Source organism: Papaver somniferum, unplaced genomic scaffold (assembly GCF_003573695.1).
Source record: "Papaver somniferum cultivar HN1 unplaced genomic scaffold, ASM357369v1 unplaced-scaffold_48, whole genome shotgun sequence".
Classification (NCBI taxonomy): Eukaryota; Viridiplantae; Streptophyta; class Magnoliopsida; order Ranunculales; family Papaveraceae; genus Papaver; species Papaver somniferum.
Window position 1 is genome coordinate 1,250,327 of NW_020647415.1, and position 27,948 is coordinate 1,278,274.

The following is a 27,948-nucleotide window of genomic DNA, read 5'->3' on the forward strand; positions in this document are numbered from 1 at the left end:
TGAACTGCTTCCCTCCTCTCATAAAAACGTCGTTTAAAACTATTGGCAGAGGATAATGCACTTCTATGGCATTGTATACGGTAGTATATTAAACGATAATGCCTATCCGATCCCGGAACTTGAGTTGTGGAGATTTGGGGTGAGAATTAAACGATAATGCCCATCCGGGAGAGATACCTTAAATTTTCAGTCTATGATAGTAATCTTAGATTGAGAGGCTAAGGTGAGAAAGGCTCTCCCAAGGAGTGCAGAAACTCGATCATGGCGTCGAGGTACACGGTTGAGTCAAGAGTGCCCGGGGTGTCTGGAGCGTACCTTGCCACTCTTGACAAGTCCTGACTATGATGCACTCGGTCCGAAGATACCCCACTTAGGGTGAAGTCTTGTAGTTGAAAGGTTACAAGACTGCGAAATCAACTGGTTGTTGAAAAGATGGATGGGAAGATCCATAATCTTAACCTGATAAGGTAAGATTCCTTGAAGGGGAAACCAGGGGGAAGATAAGGACGACACCCTCCATTAGGGAGCTGAATTGTGTCAAAAGTCGTAAATGTCACAAGACTTTTAGCTCGTACGAGTATTAAGACTTGTGATATTTATGCGAATTAACCTGAAGAGGAAATAATATAAGAAAATGATAAGACGAGATCAATTGGTCAATACACTATAGTGTAAAGACTGCCTGTGATTTCGTCGCACATAAAAAGAGGCAGCGTAAGACCTTTACATACGAAGGCAAAAATACGACCTCATAGATAATACAACAAAAAAAATTATTCATGTTCCACATGTGCTCGCACCAAGAGAAGTTTATGATAGAGGATAAGAATCATACTTGGTTTATCAAGATATGCCAAATAACAAGAGGCAAGAATGGGAATGCAAAGGAAGTGTTATTTGCCCCATTTTGACAGTCTTATATGCGTATGAAGAGGTCAAAAATACGAAGCAAAGAAAATAAGATTTAAATTAAAAAGATGAAAGCTGAATTTACAAGAATTTACAAAAAAATATTACAACAAGAAGAAGCGATCAATTTTCATCTTCCTCATTTCGCTCAATTTCAGAATCACTAGTTTCTTCTTCAGAATCTTCTTCTCCATCAGTAACTTGGATGTCAGGAATGGGTACATTTTCAGGAATCACCGAAAAACTGTACTTTGACAAAGGAATACCATTCTCCAGACAAACTCTTTTAACAACGGCCTCACGAGAACGATTAGCATCGTTACTGTTATTTTGGATTAAGTTGAACCAATTTTCCTTCAATTGATGATACTTGGAATTACGAGTGGATGATTCTTCTTCTTTAGCAGCTAAGCGAGTTTCTAACTCTGCAATTTTCTTTTGATACTATTTCACTTTCTCTGCGAAGTATCACCAAATGAGTTAATATAATAGACAATAATCTTAAGAGTACGAGTGAAGATCAAAGAACAACAAATGACCTTCATAATTGGAAATAATGTCTGCGACCAATGTGGAATGCTCAGTTTGAAGGCTAACACTTACACCTAAATTGTTTCTAGCATCGTTCAGAACTCTAGCATCCCAATTAAATTCAGCCTCACTTTCTATAAGGAGTTGAGATCGAATTAAGTTTTCATCTTCGATAAGCGTGTCCCTCTCACGAAAATCTTAATCACGTTTTATTTTAACTCAAATAATAGATTCTTGAAAATGTTCTAGTGCTTTTGCACCCCTAAGAGCGATTTCATCTTTTTCAATAATAAGTTTGTTTTTCTTCGCCTCCAATACATGAACTGCTTCCCTCCTCTCATAAAAACGTCGTTTAAAACTATTGGCAGAGGATAATGCACTTCTATGGCATTGTATACGGTAGTATATTAAACGATAATGCCTATCCGATCCCGGAACTTGAGTTGTGGAGATTTGGGGTGAGAATTAAACGATAATGCCCATCCGGGAGAGATACCTTAAATTTTCAGTCTATGATAGTAATCTTAGATTGAGAGGCTAAGGTGAGAAAGGCTCTCCCAAGGAGTGCAGAAACTCGATCATGGCGTCGAGGTACACGGTTGAGTCAAGAGTGCCCGGGGTGTCTGGAGCGTACCTTGCCACTCTTGACAAGTCCTGACTATGATGCACTCGGTCCGAAGATACCCCACTTAGGGTGAAGTCTTGTAGTTGAAAGGTTACAAGACTGCGAAATCAACTGGTTGTTGAAAAGCTGGATGGGAAGAGCCATAATCTTAACCCGATACAGGTAAGATTCCTTGAAGGGGCAACCAGGGGGAAGATAAGGAAGACACCCTCCATTAGGGAGCTGAATTGTGTCAAAAGTCGTAAATGTCACAAGACTTTTAGCTCGTACGAGTATTAAGACTTGTGATATTTATGCGAATTAACCTGAAGAGGAAATAATATAAGAAAATTATAAGACGAGATCAATTGGTCAATACACTACGGTGTAAAAACTGCCTGCGATTTCTTCGCACATAAACAGAGGCAGCGTAAGACCTTTACATACGAAGGCAAAAATACGACCTCATAGATAATACAACAAAAAAAATTATTCATGTTCCACATGTGCTCGCACCAAGAGAAGTTTATGATAGAGGATAACAATCATACTTGGTCTATCAGGATATGCCAAATAACAAGAGGCAAGAATGGGAATGCAAAAGAAGTGTTATTTGCCCCATTTTGACAGTCTTATATGCGTATGAAGAGGTCAAAAATACGAAGCAAAGAAAATAAGATTTAAATTAAAAAGATGAAAGCTGAATTTACAAGAATTTACAAAAAAATATTACAACAAGAAGAAGCGATCAATTTTCATCTTCCTCATTTCGCTCAATTTCAGAATCACTAGTTTCTTCTTCAGAATCTTCTTCTCCATCAGTAACTTGGATGTCAGGAATGGGTACATTTTCAGGAATCACCGAAAAACTGTACTTTGACAAAGGAATACCATTCTCCAGACAAACTCTTTTAACAACGGCCTCACGAGAACGATTAGCATCGTTACTGTTATTTTGGATTAAGTTGAACCAATTTTCCTTCAATTGATGATACTTGGAATTACGAGTGGATGATTCTTCTTCTTTAGAAGCTAAGCGAGTTTCTAACTCTGCAATTTTCTTTTGATACTATTTCACTTTCTCTGCGAAGTATCACCAAATGAGTTAATATAATAGACAATAATCTTAAGAGTACGAGTGAAGATCAAAGAACAACAAATGACCTTCATAATTGGAAATAATGTCTGCGACCAATGTGGAATGCTCAGTTTGAAGGCTAACACTTACACCTAAATTGTTTCTAGCATCGTTCAGAACTCTAGCATCCCAATTAAATTCAGCCTCACTTTCTATAAGGAGTTGAGATCGAATTAAGTTTTCATCTTCGATAACCGTGTCCCTCTCACGAAAATCTTAATCACGTTTTATTTTAACTCAAATAATAGATTCTTGAAAATGTTCTAGTGCTTTTGCACCCCTAAGAGCGATTTCATCTTTTTCAATAATAAGTTTGTTTTTCTTCGCCTCCAATACATGAACTGCTTCCCTCCTCTCATAAAAACGTCGTTTAAAACTATTGGCAGAGGATAATGCACTTCTATGGCATTGTATACGGTAGTATATTAAACGATAATGCCTATCCGATCCCGGAACTTGAGTTGTGGAGATTTGGGGTGAGAATTAAACGATAATGCCCATCCGGGAGAGATACCTTAAATTTTCAGTCTATGATAGTAATCTTAGATTGAGAGGCTAAGGTGAGAAAGGCTCTCCCAAGGAGTGCAGAAACTCGATCATGGCGTCGAGGTACACGGTTGAGTCAAGAGTGCCCGGGGTGTCTGGAGCGTACCTTGCCACTCTTGACAAGTCCTGACTATGATGCACTCGGTCCGAAGATACCCCACTTAGGGTGAAGTCTTGTAGTTGAAAGGTTACAAGACTGCGAAATCAACTGGTTGTTGAAAAGATGGATGGGAAGATCCATAATCTTAACCTGATAAGGTAAGATTCCTTGAAGGGGAAACCAGGGGGAAGATAAGGACGACACCCTCCATTAGGGAGCTGAATTGTGTCAAAAGTCGTAAATGTCACAAGACTTTTAGCTCGTACGAGTATTAAGACTTGTGATATTTATGCGAATTAACCTGAAGAGGAAATAATATAAGAAAATGATAAGACGAGATCAATTGGTCAATACACTATAGTGTAAAGACTGCCTGTGATTTCGTCGCACATAAAAAGAGGCAGCGTAAGACCTTTACATACGAAGGCAAAAATACGACCTCATAGATAATACAACAAAAAAAATTATTCATGTTCCACATGTGCTCGCACCAAGAGAAGTTTATGATAGAGGATAAGAATCATACTTGGTTTATCAAGATATGCCAAATAACAAGAGGCAAGAATGGGAATGCAAAGGAAGTGTTATTTGCCCCATTTTGACAGTCTTATATGCGTATGAAGAGGTCAAAAATACGAAGCAAAGAAAATAAGATTTAAATTAAAAAGATGAAAGCTGAATTTACAAGAATTTACAAAAAAATATTACAACAAGAAGAAGCGATCAATTTTCATCTTCCTCATTTCGCTCAATTTCAGAATCACTAGTTTCTTCTTCAGAATCTTCTTCTCCATCAGTAACTTGGATGTCAGGAATGGGTACATTTTCAGGAATCACCGAAAAACTGTACTTTGACAAAGGAATACCATTCTCCAGACAAACTCTTTTAACAACGGCCTCACGAGAACGATTAGCATCGTTACTGTTATTTTGGATTAAGTTGAACCAATTTTCCTTCAATTGATGATACTTGGAATTACGAGTGGATGATTCTTCTTCTTTAGCAGCTAAGCGAGTTTCTAACTCTGCAATTTTCTTTTGATACTATTTCACTTTCTCTGCGAAGTATCACCAAATGAGTTAATATAATAGACAATAATCTTAAGAGTACGAGTGAAGATCAAAGAACAACAAATGACCTTCATAATTGGAAATAATGTCTGCGACCAATGTGGAATGCTCAGTTTGAAGGCTAACACTTACACCTAAATTGTTTCTAGCATCGTTCAGAACTCTAGCATCCCAATTAAATTCAGCCTCACTTTCTATAAGGAGTTGAGATCGAATTAAGTTTTCATCTTCGATAAGCGTGTCCCTCTCACGAAAATCTTAATCACGTTTTATTTTAACTCAAATAATAGATTCTTGAAAATGTTCTAGTGCTTTTGCACCCCTAAGAGCGATTTCATCTTTTTCAATAATAAGTTTGTTTTTCTTCGCCTCCAATACTTGAACTGCTTCCCTCCTCTCATAAAAACGTCGTTTAAAACTATTGGCAGAGGATAATGCACTTCTATGGCATTGTATACGGTAGTATATTAAACGATAATGCCTATCCGATCCCGGAACTTGAGTTGTGGAGATTTGGGGTGAGAATTAAACGATAATGCCCATCCGGGAGAGATACCTTAAATTTTCAGTCTATGATAGTAATCTTAGATTGAGAGGCTAAGGTGAGAAAGGCTCTCCCAAGGAGTGCAGAAACTCGATCATGGCGTCGAGGTACACGGTTGAGTCAAGAGTGCCCGGGGTGTCTGGAGCGTACCTTGCCACTCTTGACAAGTCCTGACTATGATGCACTCGGTCCGAAGATACCCCACTTAGGGTGAAGTCTTGTAGTTGAAAGGTTACAAGACTGCGAAATCAACTGGTTGTTGAAAAGATGGATGGGAAGATCCATAATCTTAACCTGATAAGGTAAGATTCCTTGAAGGGGAAACCAGGGGGAAGATAAGGACGACACCCTCCATTAGGGAGCTGAATTGTGTCAAAAGTCGTAAATGTCACAAGACTTTTAGCTCGTACGAGTATTAAGACTTGTGATATTTATGCGAATTAACCTGAAGAGGAAATAATATAAGAAAATGATAAGACGAGATCAATTGGTCAATACACTACAGTGTAAAGACTGCCTGTGATTTCGTCGCACATAAAAAGAGGCAGCGTAAGACCTTTACATACGAAGGCAAAAATACGACCTCATAGATAATACAACAAAAAAAATTATTCATGTTCCACATGTGCTCGCACCAAGAGAAGTTTATGATAGAGGATAAGAATCATACTTGGTTTATCAAGATATGCCAAATAACAAGAGGCAAGAATGGGAATGCAAAGGAAGTGTTATTTGCCCCATTTTGACAGTCTTATATGCGTATGAAGAGGTCAAAAATACGAAGCAAAGAAAATAAGATTTAAATTAAAAAGATGAAAGCTGAATTTACAAGAATTTACAACAAAATATTACAACAAGAAGAAGCGATCAATTTTCATCTTCCTCATTTCGCTCAGTTTCAGAATCACTAGTTTCTTCTTCATAATCTTCTTCTCCATCAGTAACTTGGATGTCAGGAATGGGTACATTTTCAGGAATCACCGAAAAACTGTACTTTGACAAAGGAATACCATTCTCCAGACAAACTCTTTTAACAACAGCCTTTCGAGAACGATTAGCATCGTTACTGTTATTTTGGATTAAGTTGAACCAATTTTCCTTCAATTGATGATACTTGGAGTTACGAGCGGATGATTCTTCTTCTTTAGCAGCTAAGCGAGTTTCTAACTCTGCAATTTTCTTTTGATACTATTTCACTTTCACTGTGAAGTATCACCAAATGAATTAAAATAATAGACTATAATCTTAAGAGTACGAGTGAAGATCAAAGAACAACAAATGACCTTCATAATTGGAAATAATGTCTGCGACCAACGTGGAATGCTCAGTTTGAAGGCTAACATTTACACCTAAATTGTTTCTAGCATCGTTCAGAACTCTAGTATCCCAATTAAATTCAGCCTCACTTTCTATAAGGAGTTGAGATTGAATTAAGTTTCCATCCTCGATAAGCGTGTCCCTCTCACGAAAAGCTGAATCACGTTTTATTTTAACTCAAATAATAGATTTTTGAAAATGTTCTAGTGCTTTTGCACCCCTAGGAGCGATTTCATCTTTTTCAATAATAAGTTTGTTTTTCTTCGCCTCAAATACTTGAACTGCTTCCCTCCTCTCATAAAAACGTCGTTTAAAACTATTGGCAGAGGATACTGCACTTCTATGGCATTGTATAAGGTAGTATATTAAACGATAATGCCCATCCGATCCCGGAACTTGAGTTGTGGAGATTTGGGGTGAGAATTAAACGATAATGCCCATCCGGGAGAGATACCTTAAATTTTCAGTCTAAGATAGTAATCTTAGATTGAGAGGCTAAGGTGAGAAAGGCTCTCCCAAGGAGTGCAGAAACTCGATCAGGGCGTCGAGGTACACGGTTGAGTCAAGAGAGACCGGGCCGTCTGGAGCGTACCTTGCCACTCTTGACAAGACCTGACTATGATGCACTCGGTCCGAAGATACCCCACTTAGGGTGAAGTCTTGTAGTTGAAAGGTTACAAGACTACGAATTCAACTGGTTGTTGAAAAACTGGATGGGAAGAGACATAATCTTAACCCGATAAAGGTAAGATTCCTTGAAGGGGCAACCAGGGGGAAGATAAGGATGACACCCTCTATTAGGGAGCTGAATTGTGTCAAAAGTCGTAAATGTCACAAGACTTTTAGCTCGTACGAGTATTAAGACTTGTGATATTTATGCGAATTAACCTGAAGAAGAAATAATATAAGAAAATGATAAGACGAGATCAATGGGTCAATACACTACAGTGTAAAGATTGCTTGCGATTTCGTCGCACATAAACAGAGGCAGCGTAAGACCTTTACATACGAAGTCAAAAATACGACCTCATAGATACTACAACAAAAAAAATTATTCATGTTCCACATGTGGTCGCACCAAGAGAAGTTTATGATAGAGGATAACAATCATACTTGGTCTATCAAGGTATGCCAAATAACAAGAGGCAAGAATGGGAATGCAAAGGAAGTGTTATTTGCCCCATTTTGACAGTCTTATATGCGTATGAAGAGGTCAAAAATACGAAGCAAAGAAAATAAGATTTAAATTAAAAAGATGAAAGCTGGATTTACAAGAATTTACAACAAAATATTACAACAAGAAGAAGCGATCAATTTTCATCTTCCTCATTTCGCTCAGTTTCAGAATCACTAGTTTCTTCTTCAGAATCTTCTTCTCCATCAGTAACTTGGATGTCAGGAATGTGTACATTTTCAGGAATCACCGAAAAAATGTACTTTGACAAAGGAATACCATTCTCCAGACAAACTCTTTTAACAACAGCCTCACGAGAACGATTAGCATCATTACTATTATTTTGGATTAAGTTGAACCAATTTTCCTTCAATTGCTGATACTTGGAGTTATGAGCGGATGATTCTTCTTCTTTAGCAGCTAAACGAGTTTCTAACTCTGCAATTTTCTTTTGATACTATTTCACTTTCTCTGCGAAGTATCACCAAATGAGTTAAAATAATAAACAATAATCTTAAGAGTACGAGTGAAGATCAAAGAACAACAAATGACCTTCATAATTGGAAATAATGTCTGCGACCAATGTGGAATGATCAGTTTGAAGGCTAACATTTACACCTAAATTGTTTCTAGCATCGTTCAGAACTCTAGCATCCCAATTGAATTCATCCTCACTTTCTATAAGGAGTTGAGATCGAATTAAGTTTCCTTCATCGATAAGCATGTCCCTCTCACGAAAAGCTGAATCACGTTTTATTTTAACTCAAATAATAGATTCTTGAAAATGTTCTAGTGCTTTTGCACCCCTAAGAGCGATTCATCTTTTTCAATAATAAGTTTGTTTTTCTTCGCCTCCAATACTTGAACTGCTTCCCTCCTCTCATAAAAACGTCGTTTAGAACTATTGGCAGAGGATAATGCACTTCTATGGCATTGTATAAGGTAGTATATTAAACTATAATGCCCATCCGATCCCGGAACTTGAGTTGTGGAGATTTGGGGTGAGAATTAAACGATAATGCCCATCCGGGAGAGATACCTTAAATTTTCAGTCTAAGATAGTAATCTTAGATTGAGAGGCTAAGGTGAGAAAGGCTCTCCCAAGGAGTGCAGAAACTCGATCAGGGCGTCGAGGTACACGGTTGAGTCAAGAGTGCCCGGGGTGTCTGGAGCGTACCTTGCCACTCTTGACAAGTCCTGACTATGATGCACTCGGTCCGAACATACCCCACTTAGGGTGCAGTCTTGTAGTTGAAAGGTTACAAGACTGCGAAATCAACTGGTTGTTGAAAAAACTGGATGTGAAGAGCCATAATCTTAACCCGATACAGGTAAGATTCCTTGAAGGGGCAACCAGGGGGAAGATAAGGACGACACCCTCCATTAGGGAGCTGAATTGTGTCAAAAGTCGTAAATGTCACAAGACTTTTAGCTCGTACGAGTATTAAGACTTGTGATATTTATGCGAATTAACCTGAAGAGGAAATAATATAAGAAAATGATAAGACGAGATCAATGCGTCAATACACTACGGTGTAAAGACTGCCTGCGATTTCGTCGCACATAAACAGAGGCAACGTAAGACCTTTACATACAAAGGAAAAAATACGACCTCATAGATAATACAATAAAAAAAATTATTCATGTTCCACATGTGCTCGCACCAAGAGAAGTTTATGATAGAGGATAACAATCATACTTGGTCTATTAAGATATGCCAAATAACAAGAGGCAAGAATGGGAATGCAAAGGAAGTGTTATTTGCCCCATTTTGACAGTCTTATATGGGTATGAAGAGGTCAAAAATACGAAGCCAAGAAAAGAAGATTTACATTATAAAGATGAAAGCAGAATTTACAACAAAATATTACAACAAGAAGAAGCGATCAATTTTCATCTGCCTCATTTCGCTCAGTTTCGGAATCACTAGTTTCTTCTTCAGAATCTTCTTCTCCATCAGTAACTTGGATGTCAGGAATGGGTACATTTTCAGGAATCACCGGAAAACTGTACTTTGACAAAGGAATACCATTCTCCAGACAAACTCTTTTAACAACAGCCTCACGAGAACGATTAGCATCGTTACTATTATTTTGGATTAAGTTGAACCAATTTTCCTTCAATTGCTGATACTTGGAGTTATGAGCGGATGATTCTTCTTCTTTAGCAGCTAAGCGAGTTTCTAACTCTGCAATTTTCTTTTGATACTATTTCACTTTCTCTGCGAAGTATCACCAAATGAGTTAAAATAATAAACAATAATCTTAAGAGTACGAGTGAAGATCAAAGAACAACAAATGACCTTCATAATTGGAAATAATGTCTGCGACCAATGTGGAATGATCAGTTTGAAGGCTAACATTTACACCTAAATTGTTTCTAGCATCGTTCAGAACTCTAGCATCCTAATTGAATTCATCCTCACTTTCTATAAGGAGTTGAGATCGAATTAAGTTTCCTTCCTCGATAAGCATGTCCCTCTCACAAAAAGCTGAATCACGTTTTATTTTAACTCAAATAATAGATTCTTGAAAATGTTCTAGTGCTTTTGCACCCCTAAGAGCGATTCATCTTTTTCAATAATAAGTTTGTTTTTCTTCGCCTCCAATACTTGAACTGCTTCCCTCCTCTCATAAAAACGTCGTTTAAAACTATTGGCAGAGGATAATGCACTTCTATGGCATTGTATAAGGTAGTATATTAAACTATAATGCCCATCCGATCCCGGAACTTGAGTTGTGGAGATTTGGGGTGAGAATTAAACGATAATGCCCATCCGGGAGAGATACCTTAAATTTTCAGTCTAAGATAGTAATCTTAGATTGAGAGGCTAAGGTGAGAAAGGCTCTCCCAAGGAGTGCAGAAACTCGATCAGGGCGTCGAGGTACACGGTTGAGTCAAGAGTGCCCGGGGTGTCTGGAGCGTACCTTGCCACTCTTGACAAGTCCTGACTATGATGCACTCGGTCCGAACATACCCCACTTAGGGTGCAGTCTTGTAGTTGAAAGGTTACAAGACTGCGAAATCAACTGGTTGTTGAAAAAACTGGATGTGAAGAGCCATAATCTTAACCCGATACAGGTAAGATTCCTTGAAGGGGCAACCAGGGGGAAGATAAGGACGACACCCTCCATTAGGGAGCTGAATTGTGTCAAAAGTCGTAAATGTCACAAGACTTTTAGCTCGTACGAGTATTAAGACTTGTGATATTTATGCGAATTAACCTGAAGAGGAAATAATATAAGAAAATGATAAGACGAGATCAATGCGTCAATACACTACGGTGTAAAGACTGCCTGCGATTTCGTCGCAGATAAACAGAGGCAACGTAAGACCTTTACATACAAAGGAAAAAATACGACCTCATAGATAATACAATAAAAAAAATTATTCATGTTCCACATGTGCTCGCACCAAGAGAATTTTATGATAGAGGATAACAATCATACTTGGTCTATTAAGATATGCCAAATAACAAGAGGCAAGAATGGGAATGCAAAGGAAGTGTTATTTGCCCCATTTTGACAGTCTTATATGGGTATGAAGAGGTCAAAAATACGAAGCCAAGAAAAGAAGATTTACATTATAAAGATGAAAGCAGAATTTACAACAAAATATTACAACAAGAAGAAGCGATCAATTTTCATCTGCCTCATTTCGCTCAGTTTCAGAATCACTAGTTTCTTCTTCAGAATCTTCTTCTCCATCAGTAACTTGGATGTCAGGAATGGGTACATTTTCAGGAATCACCGGAAAACTGTACTTTGACAAAGGAATACCATTCTCCAGACAAAATCTTTTAACAACAGCCTCACAAGAACGATTAGCATCGTTACTATTATTTTGGATTAAGTTGAACCAATTTTCCTTCAATTGCTGATACTTGGAGTTATGAGCGGATGATTCTTCTTCTTTAGCAGCTAAGCGAGTTTCTAACTCTGCAATTTTCTTTTGATACTATTTCACTTTCTCTGCGAAGTATCACCAAATGAGTTAAAATAATAAACAATAATATTAAGAGTACGAGTGAAGATCAAAGAACAACAAATGACCTTCATAATTGGAAATAATGTCTGCGACCAATGTGGAATGATCAGTTTGAAGGCTAACATTTACACCTAAATTGTTTCTAGCATCGTTCAGAACTCTAGCATCCCAATTGAATTCATCCTCACTTTCTATAAGGAGTTGAGATCGAATTAAGTTTCCTTCCTCGATAAGCATGTCCCTCTCACGAAAAGCTGAATCACGTTTTATTTTAACTCAAATAATAGATTCTTGAAAATGTTCTAGTGCTTTTGCACCCCTAAGAGCGATTCATCTTTTTCAATAATAAGTTTGTTTTTCTTCGCCTCCAATACTTGAACTGCTTCTCTCCTCTCATAAAAACGTCGTTTAAAACTATTAGCAGAGGATAATGCACTTCTATGGCATTGTATAAGGTAGTATATTAAACTATAATGACCATCCGATCCCGGAACTTGAGTTGTGGAGATCTGGGGTGAGAATTAAACGATAATGCCCATCCGGGAGAGATACCTTAAATTTTCAGTCTAAGATAGTAATCTTAGATTGAGAGGCTAAGGTGAGAAAGGCTCTCCCAAGGAGTGCAGAAACTAGATATGGGCGTCGAGGTACACGGTTGAGTCAAGAGTGCCCGGGGTGTCTGGAGCGTACCTTGCCACTCTTGACAAGTCCTGACTATGATGCACTCGGTCCGAACATACCCCACTTAGGGTGCAGTCTTGTAGTTGAAAGGTTACAAGACTGCGAAATCAACTGGTTGTTGAAAAAACTGGATGGGAAGAGCCATAATCTTAACCCGATACAGGTAAGATTCCTTGAAGGGGCAACCAGGGGGAAGATAAGGACGACACCCTCCATTAGGGAGCTGAATTGTGTCAAAAGTCGTAAATGTCACAAGACTTTTAGCTCGTACGAGTATTAAGACTTGTGATATTTATGCGAATTAACCTGAAGAGGAAATAATATAAGAAAATGATAAGACGAGATCAATGCGTCAATACACTACGGTGTAAAGACTGCCTGCAATTTCGTCGCACATAGAGGCAACGTAAGACCTTTACATACAAAGGAAAAAATACGACCTCATAGATAATACAATAAAAAAAATTATTCATGTTCCACATGTGCTCGCACCAAGAGAAGTTTATGATAGAGGATAACAATCATACTTGGTCTATTAAGATATGCCAAATAACAAGAGGCAAGAATGGGAATGCAAAGGAAGTGTTATTTGCCCCATTTTGACAGTCTTATATGGGTATGAAGAGGTCAAAAATACGAAGCCAAGAAAATAAGATTTACATTATAAAGATGAAAGCAGAATTTACAAGAATTTACAACAAAATATTACAACAAGAAGAAGCGATTAATTTTCATCTTCCTCATTTCGCTCAGTTTCAGAATTACTAGTTTCTTCTTCAGAATCTTCTTCTCCATTAGTAACTAGGATGTCAGGAATGGGTACATTTTCAGGAATCACCGAAAAACTGTACTTTGACAAAGGAAGACCGTTCTCCAGACAAACTCTTTTAACAGCAGCCTCACGAGAACGATTAGCATCGTTACTGTTATTTTGGATTAAGTTGAACCAATTTTCCTTCAATTGCTGATACTTGGAGTTACGAGCGGATGATTCTTCTTCTTTAGCAGCTAAGCGAGTTTTTAACTCTGCAATTTTCTTTTGATACTATTTCACTTTCTCTGCGAAGTATCACCAAATGAGTTAAAATAATAGACAATAATCTTAAGAGTACGAGTGAAGATCAAAGAACAACAAATGACCTTCATAATTGGAAATAATGTCTGCGACCAATGTGGAATGCTCAGTTTGAAGGCTAACACTTACACCTAAATTGTTTCTAGCATCGTTCAGAACTCTAGCATCCCAATTAAATTCAGCCTCACTTTCTATAAGGAGTTGAGATCGAATTAAGTTTCCATCCTCGATAAGCGTGTCCCTCTCACGAAAATCTTAATCACGTTTTATTTTAACTCAAATAATAGATTCTTGAAAATGTTCTAGTGCTTTTGCACCCCTAAGAGCGATTTCATCTTTTTCAATAATAAGTTTGTTTTTCTTCGCCTCCAATACTTGAACTGCTTCCCTCCTCTCATAAAAACGTCGTTTAAAACTATTGGCAGAGGATAATGCACTTCTATGGCATTGTATAAGGTAGTATATTAAACGTTAATGCCTATCCGATCCCGGAACTTGAGTTGTGGAGATTTGGGGTGAGAATTAAACGATAATGCCCATCCGGGAGAGATACCTTAAATTTTCAGTCTAAGATAGTAATCTTAGATTGAGAGGCTAAGGTGAGAAAGGCTCTACCAAGGAGTGCAGAAACTCGATCATGGCGTCGAGGTACACGGTTGAGTCAAGAGTGCCCGGGGTGTCTGGAGCGTACCTTGCCACTCTTGACAAGTCCTGACTATGATGCACTCGGTCCGAAGATACCCCACTAAGGGTGAAGTCTTGTAGTTGAAAGGTTACAAGACTGCAAAATCAACTGGTTGTTGAAAAGCTGGATGGGAAGAGCCATAATCTTAACCCGATACAGGTAAGATTCCTTGAAGGGGCAACCAGGGGGAAGATAAGGAAGACACCCTCCATTAGGGAGCTGAATTGTGTCAAAAGTCGTAAATGTCACAAGACTTTTAGCTCGTACGAGTATTAAGACTTGTGATATTTATGCGAATTAACCTGAAGAGGAAATAATATAAGAAAATGATAAGACGAGATCAATTGGTCAATACACTACGGTGTAAAGACTGCCTGCGATTTCTTCGCACATAAACAGAGGCAGCGTAAGACCTTTACATACGAAGGCAAAAATACGACCTCATAGATAATACAACAAAAAAAATTATTCATGTTCCACATGTGCTCGCACCAAGAGAAGTTTATGATAGAGGATAACAATCATACTTGGTCTATCAGGATATGCCAAATAACAAGAGGCAAGAATGGGAATGCAAAAGAAGTGTTATTTGCCCCATTTTGACAGTCTTATATGCGTATGAAGAGGTCAAAAATACGAAGCAAAGAAAATAAGATTTAAATTAAAAAGATGAAAGCTGAATTTACAAGAATTTACAAAAAAATATTACAACAAGAAGAAGCGATCAATTTTCATCTTCCTCATTTCGCTCAATTTCAGAATCACTAGTTTCTTCTTCAGAATCTTCTTCTCCATCAGTAACTTGGATGTCAGGAATGGGTACATTTTCAGGAATCACCGAAAAACTGTACTTTGACAAAGGAATACCATTCTCCAGACAAACTCTTTTAACAACGGCCTCACGAGAACGATTAGCATCGTTACTGTTATTTTGGATTAAGTTGAACCAATTTTCCTTCAATTGCTGATACTTGGAGTTACGAGCGGATGATTCTTCTTCTTTAGCAGCTAAGCGAGTTTTTAACTCTGCAATTTTCTTTTGATACTATTTCACTTTCTCTGCGAAGTATCACCAAATGAGTTAAAATAATAGACAATAATCTTAAGAGTACGAGTGAAGATCAAAGAACAACAAATGACCTTCATAATTGGAAATAATGTCTGCGACCAATGTGGAATGCTCAGTTTGAAGGCTAACACTTACACCTAAATTGTTTCTAGCATCGTTCAGAACTCTAGCATCCCAATTAAATTCAGCCTCACTTTCTATAAGGAGTTGAGATCGAATTAAGTTTCCATCCTCGATAAGCGTGTCCCTCTCACGAAAATCTTAATCACGTTTTATTTTAACTCAAATAATAGATTCTTGAAAATGTTCTAGTGCTTTTGCACCCCTAAGAGCGATTTCATCTTTTTCAATAATAAGTTTGTTTTTCTTCGCCTCCAATACTTGAACTGCTTCCCTCCTCTCATAAAAACGTTGTTTAAAACTATTGGCAGAGGATAATGCACTTCTATGGCATTGTATAAGGTAGTATATTAAACGTTAATGCCTATCCGATCCCGGAACTTGAGTTGTGGAGATTTGGGGTGAGAATTAAACGATAATGCCCATCCGGGAGAGATACCTTAAATTTTCAGTCTAAGATAGTAATCTTAGATTGAGAGGCTAAGGTGAGAAAGGCTCTACCAAGGAGTGCAGAAACTCGATCATGGCGTCGAGGTACACCGTTGAGTCAAGAGTGCCCGGGGTGTCTGGAGCGTACCTTGCCACTCTTGACAAGTCCTGACTATGATGCACTCGGTCCGAAGATACCCCACTTAGGGTGAAGTCTTGTAGTTGAAAGGTTACAAGACTGCGAAATCAACTGGTTGTTGAAAAGCTGGATGGGAAGAGCCATAATCTTAACCCGATACAGGTAAGATTCCTTGAAGGGGCAACCAGGGGGAAGATAAGGAAGACACCCTCCATTAGGGAGCTGAATTGTGTCAAAAGTCGTAAATGTCACAAGACTTTTAGCTCGTACGAGTATTAAGACTTGTGATATTTATGCGAATTAACCTGAAGAGGAAATAATATAAGAAAATTATAAGACGAGATCAATTGGTCAATACACTACGGTGTAAAAACTGCCTGCGATTTCTTCGCACATAAACAGAGGCAGCGTAAGACCTTTACATACGAAGGCAAAAATACGACCTCATAGATAATACAACAAAAAAAATTATTCATGTTCCACATGTGCTCGCACCAAGAGAAGTTTATGATAGAGGATAACAATCATACTTGGTCTATCAGGATATGCCAAATAACAAGAGGCAAGAATGGGAATGCAAAAGAAGTGTTATTTGCCCCATTTTGACAGTCTTATATGCGTATGAAGAGGTCAAAAATACGAAGCAAAGAAAATAAGATTTAAATTAAAAAGATGAAAGCTGAATTTACAAGAATTTACAAAAAAATATTACAACAAGAAGAAGCGATCAATTTTCATCTTCCTCATTTCGCTCAATTTCAGAATCACTAGTTTCTTCTTCAGAATCTTCTTCTCCATCAGTAACTTGGATGTCAGGAATGGGTACATTTTCAGGAATCACCGAAAAACTGTACTTTGACAAAGGAATACCATTCTCCAGACAAACTCTTTTAACAACGGCCTCACGAGAACGATTAGCATCGTTACTGTTATTTTGGATTAAGTTGAACCAATTTTCCTTCAATTGATGATACTTGGAATTACGAGCGGATGATTCTTCTTCTTTAGCAGCTAAGCGAGTTTCTAACTCTGCAATTTTCTTTTGATACTATTTCACTTTCTCTGCGAAGTATCACCAAATGAGTTAATATAATAGACAATAATCTTAAGATTACGAGTGAAGATCAAAGAACAACAAATGACCTTCATAATTGGAAATAATGTCTGCGACCAATGTGGAATGCTCAGTTTGAAGGCTAACACTTACACCTAAATTGTTTCTAGCATCGTTCAGAACTCTAGCATCCCAATTAAATTCAGCCTCACTTTCTATAAGGAGTTGAGATCGAATTAAGTTTTCATCTTCGATAAGCGTGTCCCTCTCACGAAAATCTTAATCACGTTTTATTTTAACTCAAATAATAGATTCTTGAAAATGTTCTAGTGCTTTTGCACCCCTAAGAGCGATTTCATCTTTTTCAATAATAAGTTTGTTTTTCTTCGCCTCTAATACTTGAACTGCTTCCCTCCTCTCATAAAAACGTCGTTTAAAACTATTGGCAGAGGATAATGCACTTCTATGGCATTGTATACGGTAGTATATTAAACGATAATGCCTATCCGATCCCGGAACTTGAGTTGTGGAGATTTGGGGTGAGAATTAAACGATAATGCCCATCCGGGAGAGATACCTTAAATTTTCAGTCTAAGATAGTAATCTTAGATTGAGAGGCTAAGGTGAGAAAGGCTCTCCCAAGGAGTGCAGAAACTCGATCATGGCGTCGAGGTACACGGTTGAGTCAAGAGTGCCAGGGGTGTCTGGAGCGTACCTTGCCACTCTTGACAAGTCCTGACTATGATGCACTCGGTCCGAAGATACCCCACTTAGGGTGAAGTCTTGTAGTTGAAAGGTTACAAGACTGCGAAATCAACTGGTTGTTGAAAAGCTGGATGGGAAGAGCCATAATCTTAACCTGATAGAGGTAAGATTCCTTGAAGGGGCAACCAGGGGGAAGATAAGCATGACACCCTCCATTAGGGAGCTGAATTGTGTCAAAAGTCGTAAATGTCACAGGACTTTTAGCTCGTACGAGTATTAAGACTTGTGATATTTATGCGAATTAACCTGAAGAGGAAATAATATAAGAAAATGATAAGACGAGATCAATGCGTCAATACACTACGGTGTAAAGACTGCCTGCGATTTCGTCTCACATAAACAGAGGCAGCGTAAGACCTTTACATACGAAGGCAAAAATACGACCTTATAGATAATACAACAAAAAAAATTATTCATGTTCCACATGTGCTCGCACCAAGAGATGTTTATGATAGAGGATAACAATCATACTTGGTCTATCAGGATATGCCAAATAACAAGAGGCAAGAATGGGAATGCAAAAGAAGTGTTATTTGCCCCATTTTGACAGTCTTATATGCGTATGAAGAGGTCAAAAATATGAAGCAAAGAAAATAAGATTTAAATTAAAAAGATGAAAGCTGAATTTACAAGAATTTACAAAAAAATATTACAACAATAAGAAGCGATCAATTTTCATCTTCCTCATTTCGCTCAATTTCAGAATCACTAGTTTCTTCTTCAGAATCTTCTTCTCCATCAGTAACTTGGATGTCAGGAATGGGTACATTTTCAGGAATCACCGAAAAACTGTACTTTGACAAAGGAATACCATTCTCCAGACAAACTCTTTTAACAACAGCCTCACGAGAACGATTAGCATCGTTACTGTTATTTTGGATTAAGTTGAACCAATTTTCCTTCAATTGATGATACTTGGAATTACGAGCGGATGATTCTTCTTCTTTAGCAGCTAAGCGAGTTTCTAACTCTGCAATTTTCTTTTGATACTATTTCACTTTCTCTGCGAAGTATCACCAAATGAGTTAAAATAATAGACAATAATCTTAAGAGTACGAGTGAAGATCAAAGAACAACAAATGACCTTCATAATTGGAAATAATGTCTGCGACCAATGTGGAATGATCAGTTTGAAGGCTAACATTTACACCTAAATTTTTTCTAGCATCGTTCAGAACTCTAGCATCCCAATTAAATTCAGCCTCACTTTCTATAAGGAGTTGAGATCGAATTAAGTTTCCTTCCTCGATAAGCGTGTCCCTCTCACGAAAAGATGAATCACGTTTTATTTTAACTCAAATAAAATATTCTTGAAAAAGTTCTAGTGCTTTTGCACCCTAAGAGCGATTTCATCTTTTTCAATAAGAAGTTTGTTTTTCTTCGCCTCCAATACTTGAACTGCTTCCCTCCTCTCATAAAAACGTCGTTTAAAACTATTGGCAGAGGATAATGCACTTTTATGGCATTGTATAGGTAGTATATGAAACGATAATGCCTATCCGATCCCGGAACTTGAGTTGTGGAGATTTGGGGTGAGAATTAAACGATAATTCCCACCCGGAAGTCAGTCTAAGATAGTAATCTTAGATTGAGAGGCTAAGGTGAGAAAGGTTCTCCCAAGGAGTGCAGAAACTCGATCAGGGCGTCGAGGTACACGGTTGAGTCAAGAGTGCCCGGGGTGTCTGGAGCGTACCTTGCCACTTTTGACAAGTCCTGACTATGATGCACTCGGTCCGAAGATACCCCACTTAGGGTGAAGTCTTGTAGTTGAAAGGTTACAATACTACGAAATCAACTGGTTGTTGAAAAACTGGATGGGAAGATCCATAATCTTAACCTGATAAGGTAAGATTCCTTGAAGGGGCAACCAGGGGGAAGATAAGGACGACACCCTCCATTAGGGAGCTGAATTGTGTCAAAAGTCGTAAATGTCACAAGACTTTTAGCTCGTACGAGTATTAAGACTTGTGATATTTATGCGAATTAACCTGAAGAGGAAATAATATAAGAAAATGATAAGACGAGATCAATTGGTCAATACACTACGGTGTAAAGACTGCCTGTCATTTCGTCGCACATAAAAAGAGGCAGCGTAAGACCTTTACATACGAAGGCAAAAATACGACCTCATAGATAATACAACAAAAAAAATTATTCATGTTCCACATGTGCTCGCACCAAGAGAAGTTTATGATAGAGGATAAGAATCATACTTGGTTTATCAAGATATGCCAAATAACAAGAGGCAAGAATGGGAATGCAAAGGAAGTGTTATTTGCCCCATTTTGACAGTCTTATATGCGTATGAAGAGGTCAAAAATACGAAGCAAAGAAAATAAGATTTAAATTAAAAAGATGAAAGCTGAATTTACAAGAATTTACAACAAAATATTACAACAAGAAGAAGCGATCAATTTTCATCTTCCTCATTTCGCTCAGTTTCAGAATCACTAGTTTCTTCTTCATAATCTTCTTCTCCATCAGTAACTTGGATGTCAGGAATGGGTACATTTTCAGGAATCACCGAAAAACTGTACTTTGACAAAGGAATACCATTCTCCAGAAAAACTCTTTTAACAACAGCCTCTCGAGAACGATTAGCATCGTTACTGTTATTTTGGATTAAGTTGAACAAATTTTCCTTCAATTGATGATACTTGGAGTTACGAGCGGATGATTCTTCTTCTTTAGCAGCTAAGCGAGTTTCTAACTCTGCAATTTTCTTTTGATACTATTTCACTTTCACTGTGAAGTATCACCAAATGAATTAAAATAATAGACTATAATCTTAAGAGTACGAGTGAAGATCAAAGAACAACAAATGACCTTCATAATTGGAAATAATGTCTGCGACCAACGTGGAATGCTCAGTTTGAAGGCTAACATATGCACCTAAATTGTTTCTAGCATCGTTCAGAACTCCAGTATCCCAATTAAATTCAGCCTCACTTTCTATAAGGAGTTGAGATTGAATTAAGTTTCCATCCTCGATAAGCGTGTCCCTCTCACGAAAAGCTGAATCACGTTTTATTTTAACTCAAATAATAGATTTTTGAAAATGTTCTAGTGCTTTTGCACCCCTAAGAGCGATTTCATCTTTTTCAATAATAAGTTTGTTTTTCTTCGCCTCAAATACTTGAACTGCTTCCCTCCTCTCATAAAAACGTCGTTTAAAACTATTGGCAGAGGATACTGCACTTCTATGGCATTGTATAAGGTAGTATATTAAACGATAATGCCCATCCGATCCCGTAACTTGAGTTGTGGAGATTTGGGGTGAGAATTAAACGATAATGCCCATCCGGGAGAGATACCTTAAATTTTCAGTCTAAGATAGTAATCTTAGATTGAGAGGCTAAGGTGAGAAAGGCTCTCCCAAGGAGTGCAGAAACTCGATCAGGGCGTCGAGGTACACGGTTGAGTCAAGAGAGCCCGGGCCGTCTGGAGCGTACCTTGCCACTCTTGACAAGACCTGACTATGATGCACTCGGTCCGAAGATACCCCACTTAGGGTGAAGTCTTGTAGTTGAAAGGTTACAAGACTGCGAATTCAACTGGTTGTTGAAAAACTGGATGGGAAGAGACATAATCTTAACCCGATAAAGGTAAGATTCCTTGAAGGGGCAACCAGGGGGAAGATAAGGATGACACCCTCCATTAGGGAGCTGAATTGTGTCAAAAGTCGTAAATGTCACAAGACATTTAGCTCGTACGAGTATTAAGACTTGTGATATTTATGCGAATTAACCTGAAGAAGAAATAATATAAGAAAATGATAAGACGATATCAATGGGTCAATACACTACAGTGTAAAGATTGCCTGCGATTTCGTCGCACATAAACAGAGGCAGCGTAAGACCTTTACATACGAAGTCAAAAATACGACCTCATAGATACTACAACAAAAAAAATTATTCATGTTCCACATGTGGTCGCACCAAGAGAAGTTTATGATAGAGGATAACAATCATACTTGGTCTATCAAGATATGCCAAATAACAAGAGGCAAGAATGGGAATGCAAAGGAAGTGTTATTTGCCGCATTTTGACAGTCTTATATGCGTATGAAGAGGTCAAAAATACGAAGCAAAGAAAATAAGATTTAAATTAAAAAGATGAAAGCTGGATTTACAAGAATTTACAACAAAATATTACAACAAGAAGAAACGATCAATTTTCATCTTCCTCATTTCGCTCAGTTTCAGAATCACTAGTTTCTTCTTCAGAATCTTCTTCTCCATCGGTAACTTGGATGTCAGGAATGTGTACATTTTCAGGAATCACCGAAAAATGTACTTTGACAAAGGAATACCATTCTCCAGACAAACTCTTTTAACAGCATCCTCACGAGAACAATTAACATCGTTACTGTTATTTTGGATTAAGTTGAACCAATTTTCCTTCAATTGCTGATACTTGGAGTTACGAGCGGATGATTCTTCTTCTTTAGCAGATAAGCGAGTTTCTAACTCTGCAATTTTCTTTTGATACTATTTCACTTTCTCTGCGAAGTATCACCAAATGAGTTAAAATAATAGACAATAATCTTAAGAGTACGAGTGAAGATCAAAGAACAACAAATGACCTTCATAATTGGAAATAATGTCTGCGACCAATGTGGAATGCTCAGTTTGAAGGGTAAAACATACACCTAAATTGTTTCTAGCATCGTTCAGAACTCTAGCATCCCAATTAAATTCAGCCTCACTTTCTATAAGGAGTTGAGATCGAATTAAGTTTCCTTCCTCGATAAGTGTGTCCCTCTCACGAAAAGCTGAATCACGTTTTATTTTAACTCAAATAATAGATTCTTGAAAATGTTCTAGTGCTTTTGCACCCCTAAGAGCGATTTCATCTTTTTCAATAATAAGTTTGTTTTTCTTCGCCTCAAATACTTGAACTGCTTCCCTCCTCTCATAAAAACGTCGTTTAAAACTATTGGCAGAGGATACTGCACTTCTATGGCATTGTATAAGGTAGTATATTAAACGATAATGCCCATCCGATCCCGGAACTTGAGTTGTGGAGATTTGGGGTGAGAATTAAACGATAATGCCCACCCGGAAGAGATACCTTAAATTTTCAGTCTAAGATAGTAATCTTAGATTGAGAGGCTAAGGTGAGAAAGGCTCTCCCAAGGAGTGCAGAAACTCGATCAGGGCGTCGAGGTACACGGTTGAGTCAAGAGAGCCCGGGGCGTCTGGAGTGTACCTTGCTACTCTTGACAAGTCCTGACTATGATGCACTCGGTCCGAAGATACCCCACTTAGGGTGAAGTCTTGTAGTTGAAAGGTTACAAGTCTGCGAAATCAACTGGTTGTTGAAAAACTGGATGGAAAGAGACATAATCTTAACCCGATACAGGTAAGATTCCTTGAAGGGGCAACCAGGGGGGAAGATAAGGATGAAACCCTCCATTAGGGAGCTGAATTGTGTCAAAAGTCGTAAATGTCACAAGACTTTTAGCTCGTACGAGTATTAAGACTTGTGATATTTATGCGAATTAACCTGAAGAATAAATAATATAAGAAAATGATAAGACGATATCAATGGGTCAATACACTACGGTGTAAAGACTTCCTGCGATTTCGTCGCACATAAACAGAGGCAGCGTAAGACCTTTACATACGAAGGCAAAAATACGACCTCATAGATAATACAACAAAAAAAATTATTCATGTTCCACATGTGCTCGCACCAAGAGAAGTTTATGATAGAGGATAACAATCATAATTGGTCTATCAAGATATGCCAAATAACAAGAGGAAAGAATGGGAATGCAAAGGAAGTGTTATTTGCCCCATTTTGACAGTCTTATATGCGTATGAAGAGGTCAAAAATACGAAGCAAAGAAAAGAAGATTTAAATTAAAAAGATGAAAGCATAATTTACAACAAAATATTACAACAAGAAGAAGCGATCAATTTTCATCTTCCTCATTTCGCTCAGTTTCAGAATCACTAGTTTCTTCTTCAGAATCTTCTTCTCCATCAGTAACTTGGATGTCAGGAATGGGTACATTTTCAGGAATCACCGGAAAACTGTACTTTGACAAAGGAATACCATTCTCCAGACAAACTCTTTTAACGGCAGCCTCACGAGAACGATTAACATCGTTACTGTTATTTTGGATTAAATTGAACCAATTTTCCTTCAATTGATGATACTTGGAGTTACGAGCGGATGATTCTTCTTCTTTAGCAGCTAAGCGAGTTTCTAACTCTGCAATTTTCTTTTGATACTATTTCACTTTCTTTGCGAAGTATCACCAAATGAGTTAAAATAATAGACAATAATCTTAAGAGTACGAGTGAAGATCAAAGAACAACAAATGACCTTCATAATTGGAAATAATGTCTATCGTTCAGAACTCTAGCATCCTAATTAAATTCAGCCTCACTTTCTATAAGGAGTTGAGATCGAATTAAGTTTCCTTCCTCGATAAGCGTGTCCCTCTGACGAAAAGCTGAATCACGTTTTATTTTAACTCAAATAATAGATTCTTGAAAATTTTCTAGTGCTTTTGCACCCCTACGAGCGATTTCATCTTTTTCAATAATAAGTTTGTTTTTCTTCGCCTGCAATACTTGAACTGCTTCCCTCCTCTCATAAAAACGTCCTTTAAAACTATTGGCAGAGGAGAATGCACTTCTATGGCATTGTATAAGGTAGTATATTAAACGATAATGCCCATCCGATCCCGGAACTTGAGTTGTGGAGATTTGGGGTGAGAATTAAACGATAATGTCCATCCGGGAGAGATACCTTAAATTTTCAGTCTAAGATAGTAATCTTAGATTGAGAGGCTAAGGTGAGAAAGGCTCTCCCAAGGAGTGCAGAAACTCGATCAGGGCGTCGAGGTACACGGTTGAGTCAAGAGTGCCCTGGGCTTCTGGAGCGTACCTTGCCACTGTTGACAAGTCCTGACTATGATGCACTCGGTCCGAAGATACCCCACTTAGGGTGAAGTCTTGTAGTTGAAAGGTTACAAGACTGCGAAATCAACTGGTTGTTGAAAAACTGGATGGGAAGAGCCTTAATGTTAACCCGATACAGGTAAGATTCCTTGAAGGGGAAACCAGGGGGAAGATAAGGACGACACCCTCCATTAGGGAGCTGAATTGTGTCAAAAGTCGTAAATGTCACAAGACTTTTAGCTCGTACGAGTATTAAGACTTGTGATATTTATGCGAATTAACCTGAAGAGGAAATAATATAAGAAAATGATAAGACGAGATCAATGGGTCAATACACTACGGTGTAAAGACTGCCTGCGATTTCGTCGCACATAAACAGAGGCAGCGTAAGACCTTTACATACGAAGGCAAAAATACGACCTCATAGATAATACAAGAAAAAAAATTATTCATGTTCCACATGTGCTCGCACCAAGAGAAGTTTATGATAGAGGATAACAATCATACTTGGTCTATCAAGATACGCCAAATAACAAGAGGCAAGAATGAGAATGCAAAGGAAGTGTTATTTGCCCCATTTTGACAGTCTTATATGCGTATGAAGAGGTCAAAAATACGAAGCAAAGAAAAGAAGATTTAAATTAAAAAGATGAAAGCAGAATTTACAACAAAATATTACAACAAGAAGAAGCGATCAATTTTTATCTTCCTCATTTCGCTCAGTTTCAGAATCACTAGTTTCTTCTTCAGAATCTTCTTCTCCATCAGTAACTTGGATGTCAGGAATGGGTACATTTTCAGGAATCACCGGAAAACTGTACTTTGACAAAGGAATACCATTCTCCAGACAAACTCTTTTAACGGCAGCCTCACGAGAACGATTAACATCGTTACTGTAATTTTGGATTAAGTTGAACCAATTTTCCTTCAATTGCTGATACTTGGAGTTACGAGCGGATGATTCTTCTTCTTTAGCAGCTAAGCGAGTTTCTAACTCTGCAATTTTCTTTTGATATTATTTCATTTTCTCTGCGAAGTATCACCAAATGAGTTAAAATAATAGACAATAATCTTAAGAGTACGAGTGAAGATCAAAGAATAACAAATGACCTTCATAATTGGAAATAATGTCTGCGACCAATGTGGAATGCTCAGTTTAAAGGATAACACTTACACCTAAATTGTTTCTAGCATCGTTCAGAACTCTAGCATCCCAATTAAATTCAGCCTCACTTTCTATAAGTAGTTGAGATCGAATTAAGTTTCCTTCCTCGATAAGAGTGTCCCTCTCACGAAAAGCTGAATCACGTTTTATTTTAACTCAAATAATAGATTCTTGAAAATTTTCTAGTGCTTTTGCACCCCTAAGAGCGATTTCATCTTTTTCAATAATAAGTTTATTTTTCTTCGCCTCCAATAGTTGAATTGCTTCCCTCCTCTCATAAAAACGTCGTTTAAAACTATTGGCAGAGAATAATGCACTTCTATGGCATTGTATAAGGTAGTATATTCAACGATAATGCCCATCCGATCCCGGAACTTTAGTTGTCGAGATTTGGGGTGAGAATTAAACGATAATGCCCATCCGGGAGAGATACCTTAAATTTTCAGTCTAAGATAGTAATCTTAGATTGAGAGGCTAAGGTGAGAAAGGCTCTCCCAAGGAGTGCAAAAACTCGATCAGGACGTCGAGGTACACGGTTGAGTCAAGAGTTCCCTGGGCGTCTGGAGCGTACCTTGCCACTCTTGACAAGTACTGACTATGATGCACTCGGTCCGAAGATACCCCACTTAGGGTGAAGTCTTGTAGTTGAAAGGTTACAAGACTGCGAAATCAACTGGTTGTTGAAAAACTGGATGGGAAGAGCCATAATCTTAACCCGATACAGGTAAGATTCCTTGAAGGGGAAACCAGGGGGAAGATAAGGATGAAACCCTCCATTAGGGAGCTGAATTGTGTCAAAAGTCGTAAATGTCACAAGACTTTTATCTCGTACGAGTATTAAGACTTGTGATATTTATGCGAATTAACCTGAAGAGGAAATAATATAAGAAAATGATAAGACGAGATCAATGGGTCAATACACTACGGTGTAAAGACTGCCTGCGATTTCGTCGCACATAAACAGAGGCAGCGTAAGACCTTTACATACGAAGGCAAAAATACGACCTCATAGATAATACAAGAAAAAAAATTATTCATGTTCCACATGTGCTCGCACCATGAGAAGTTTATGATAGAGGATAACAATCATACTTGGTCTATCAAGATATGCCAAATAACAAGAGGCAAGAATGGGAATGCAAAGGAAGTGTTATTTGCCCCATTTTGACAGTCTTATATGCGTATGAAGAGGTCAAAAATACGAAGGAAAGAAAAGAAGATTTAAATTAAAAAGATGAAAGCAGAATTTACAACAAAATATTACAACAAGAAGAAGCGATCAATTTTATCTTCCTCATTTCGCTCAGTTTCAGAATCACTAGTTTCTTCTTCAGAATCTTCTTCTCCATCAGTAACTTGGATGTCAGGAATGGGTACATTTTCAGGAATCACCGGTAAAATGTACTTTGACAAAGGAATACCATTCTCCAGACAAACTCTTTTAACGGCAGCCTCACGAGAATGATTAGCATCGTTACTGTTATTTTGGATTAAGTTGAACCAATTTTCCTTCAATTGCTGATACTTGGAGTTACGAGCGGATGATTCTTCTTCTTTAGCAGCTAAGCGAGTTTCTAACTCTGCAATTTTCTTTTGATATTATTTCATTTTCTCTGCGAAGTATCACCAAATGAGTTAAAATAATAGACAATAATCTTAAGAGTACGAGTGAAGATCAAAGAACAACAAATGACCTTCATAATTGGAAATAATGTCTGCGACCAATGTGGAATGCTCAGTTTAAAGGATAACACTTACACCTAAATTGTTTCTAGCATCGTTCAGAACTCTAGCATCCCAATTAAATTCAGCCTCACTTTCTATAAGGAGTTGAGATCGAATTAAGTTTCCTTCCTCGATAAGAGTGTCCCTCTCACGAAAAGCTGAATCACGTTTTATTTTAACTCAAATAATAGATTCTTGAAAAT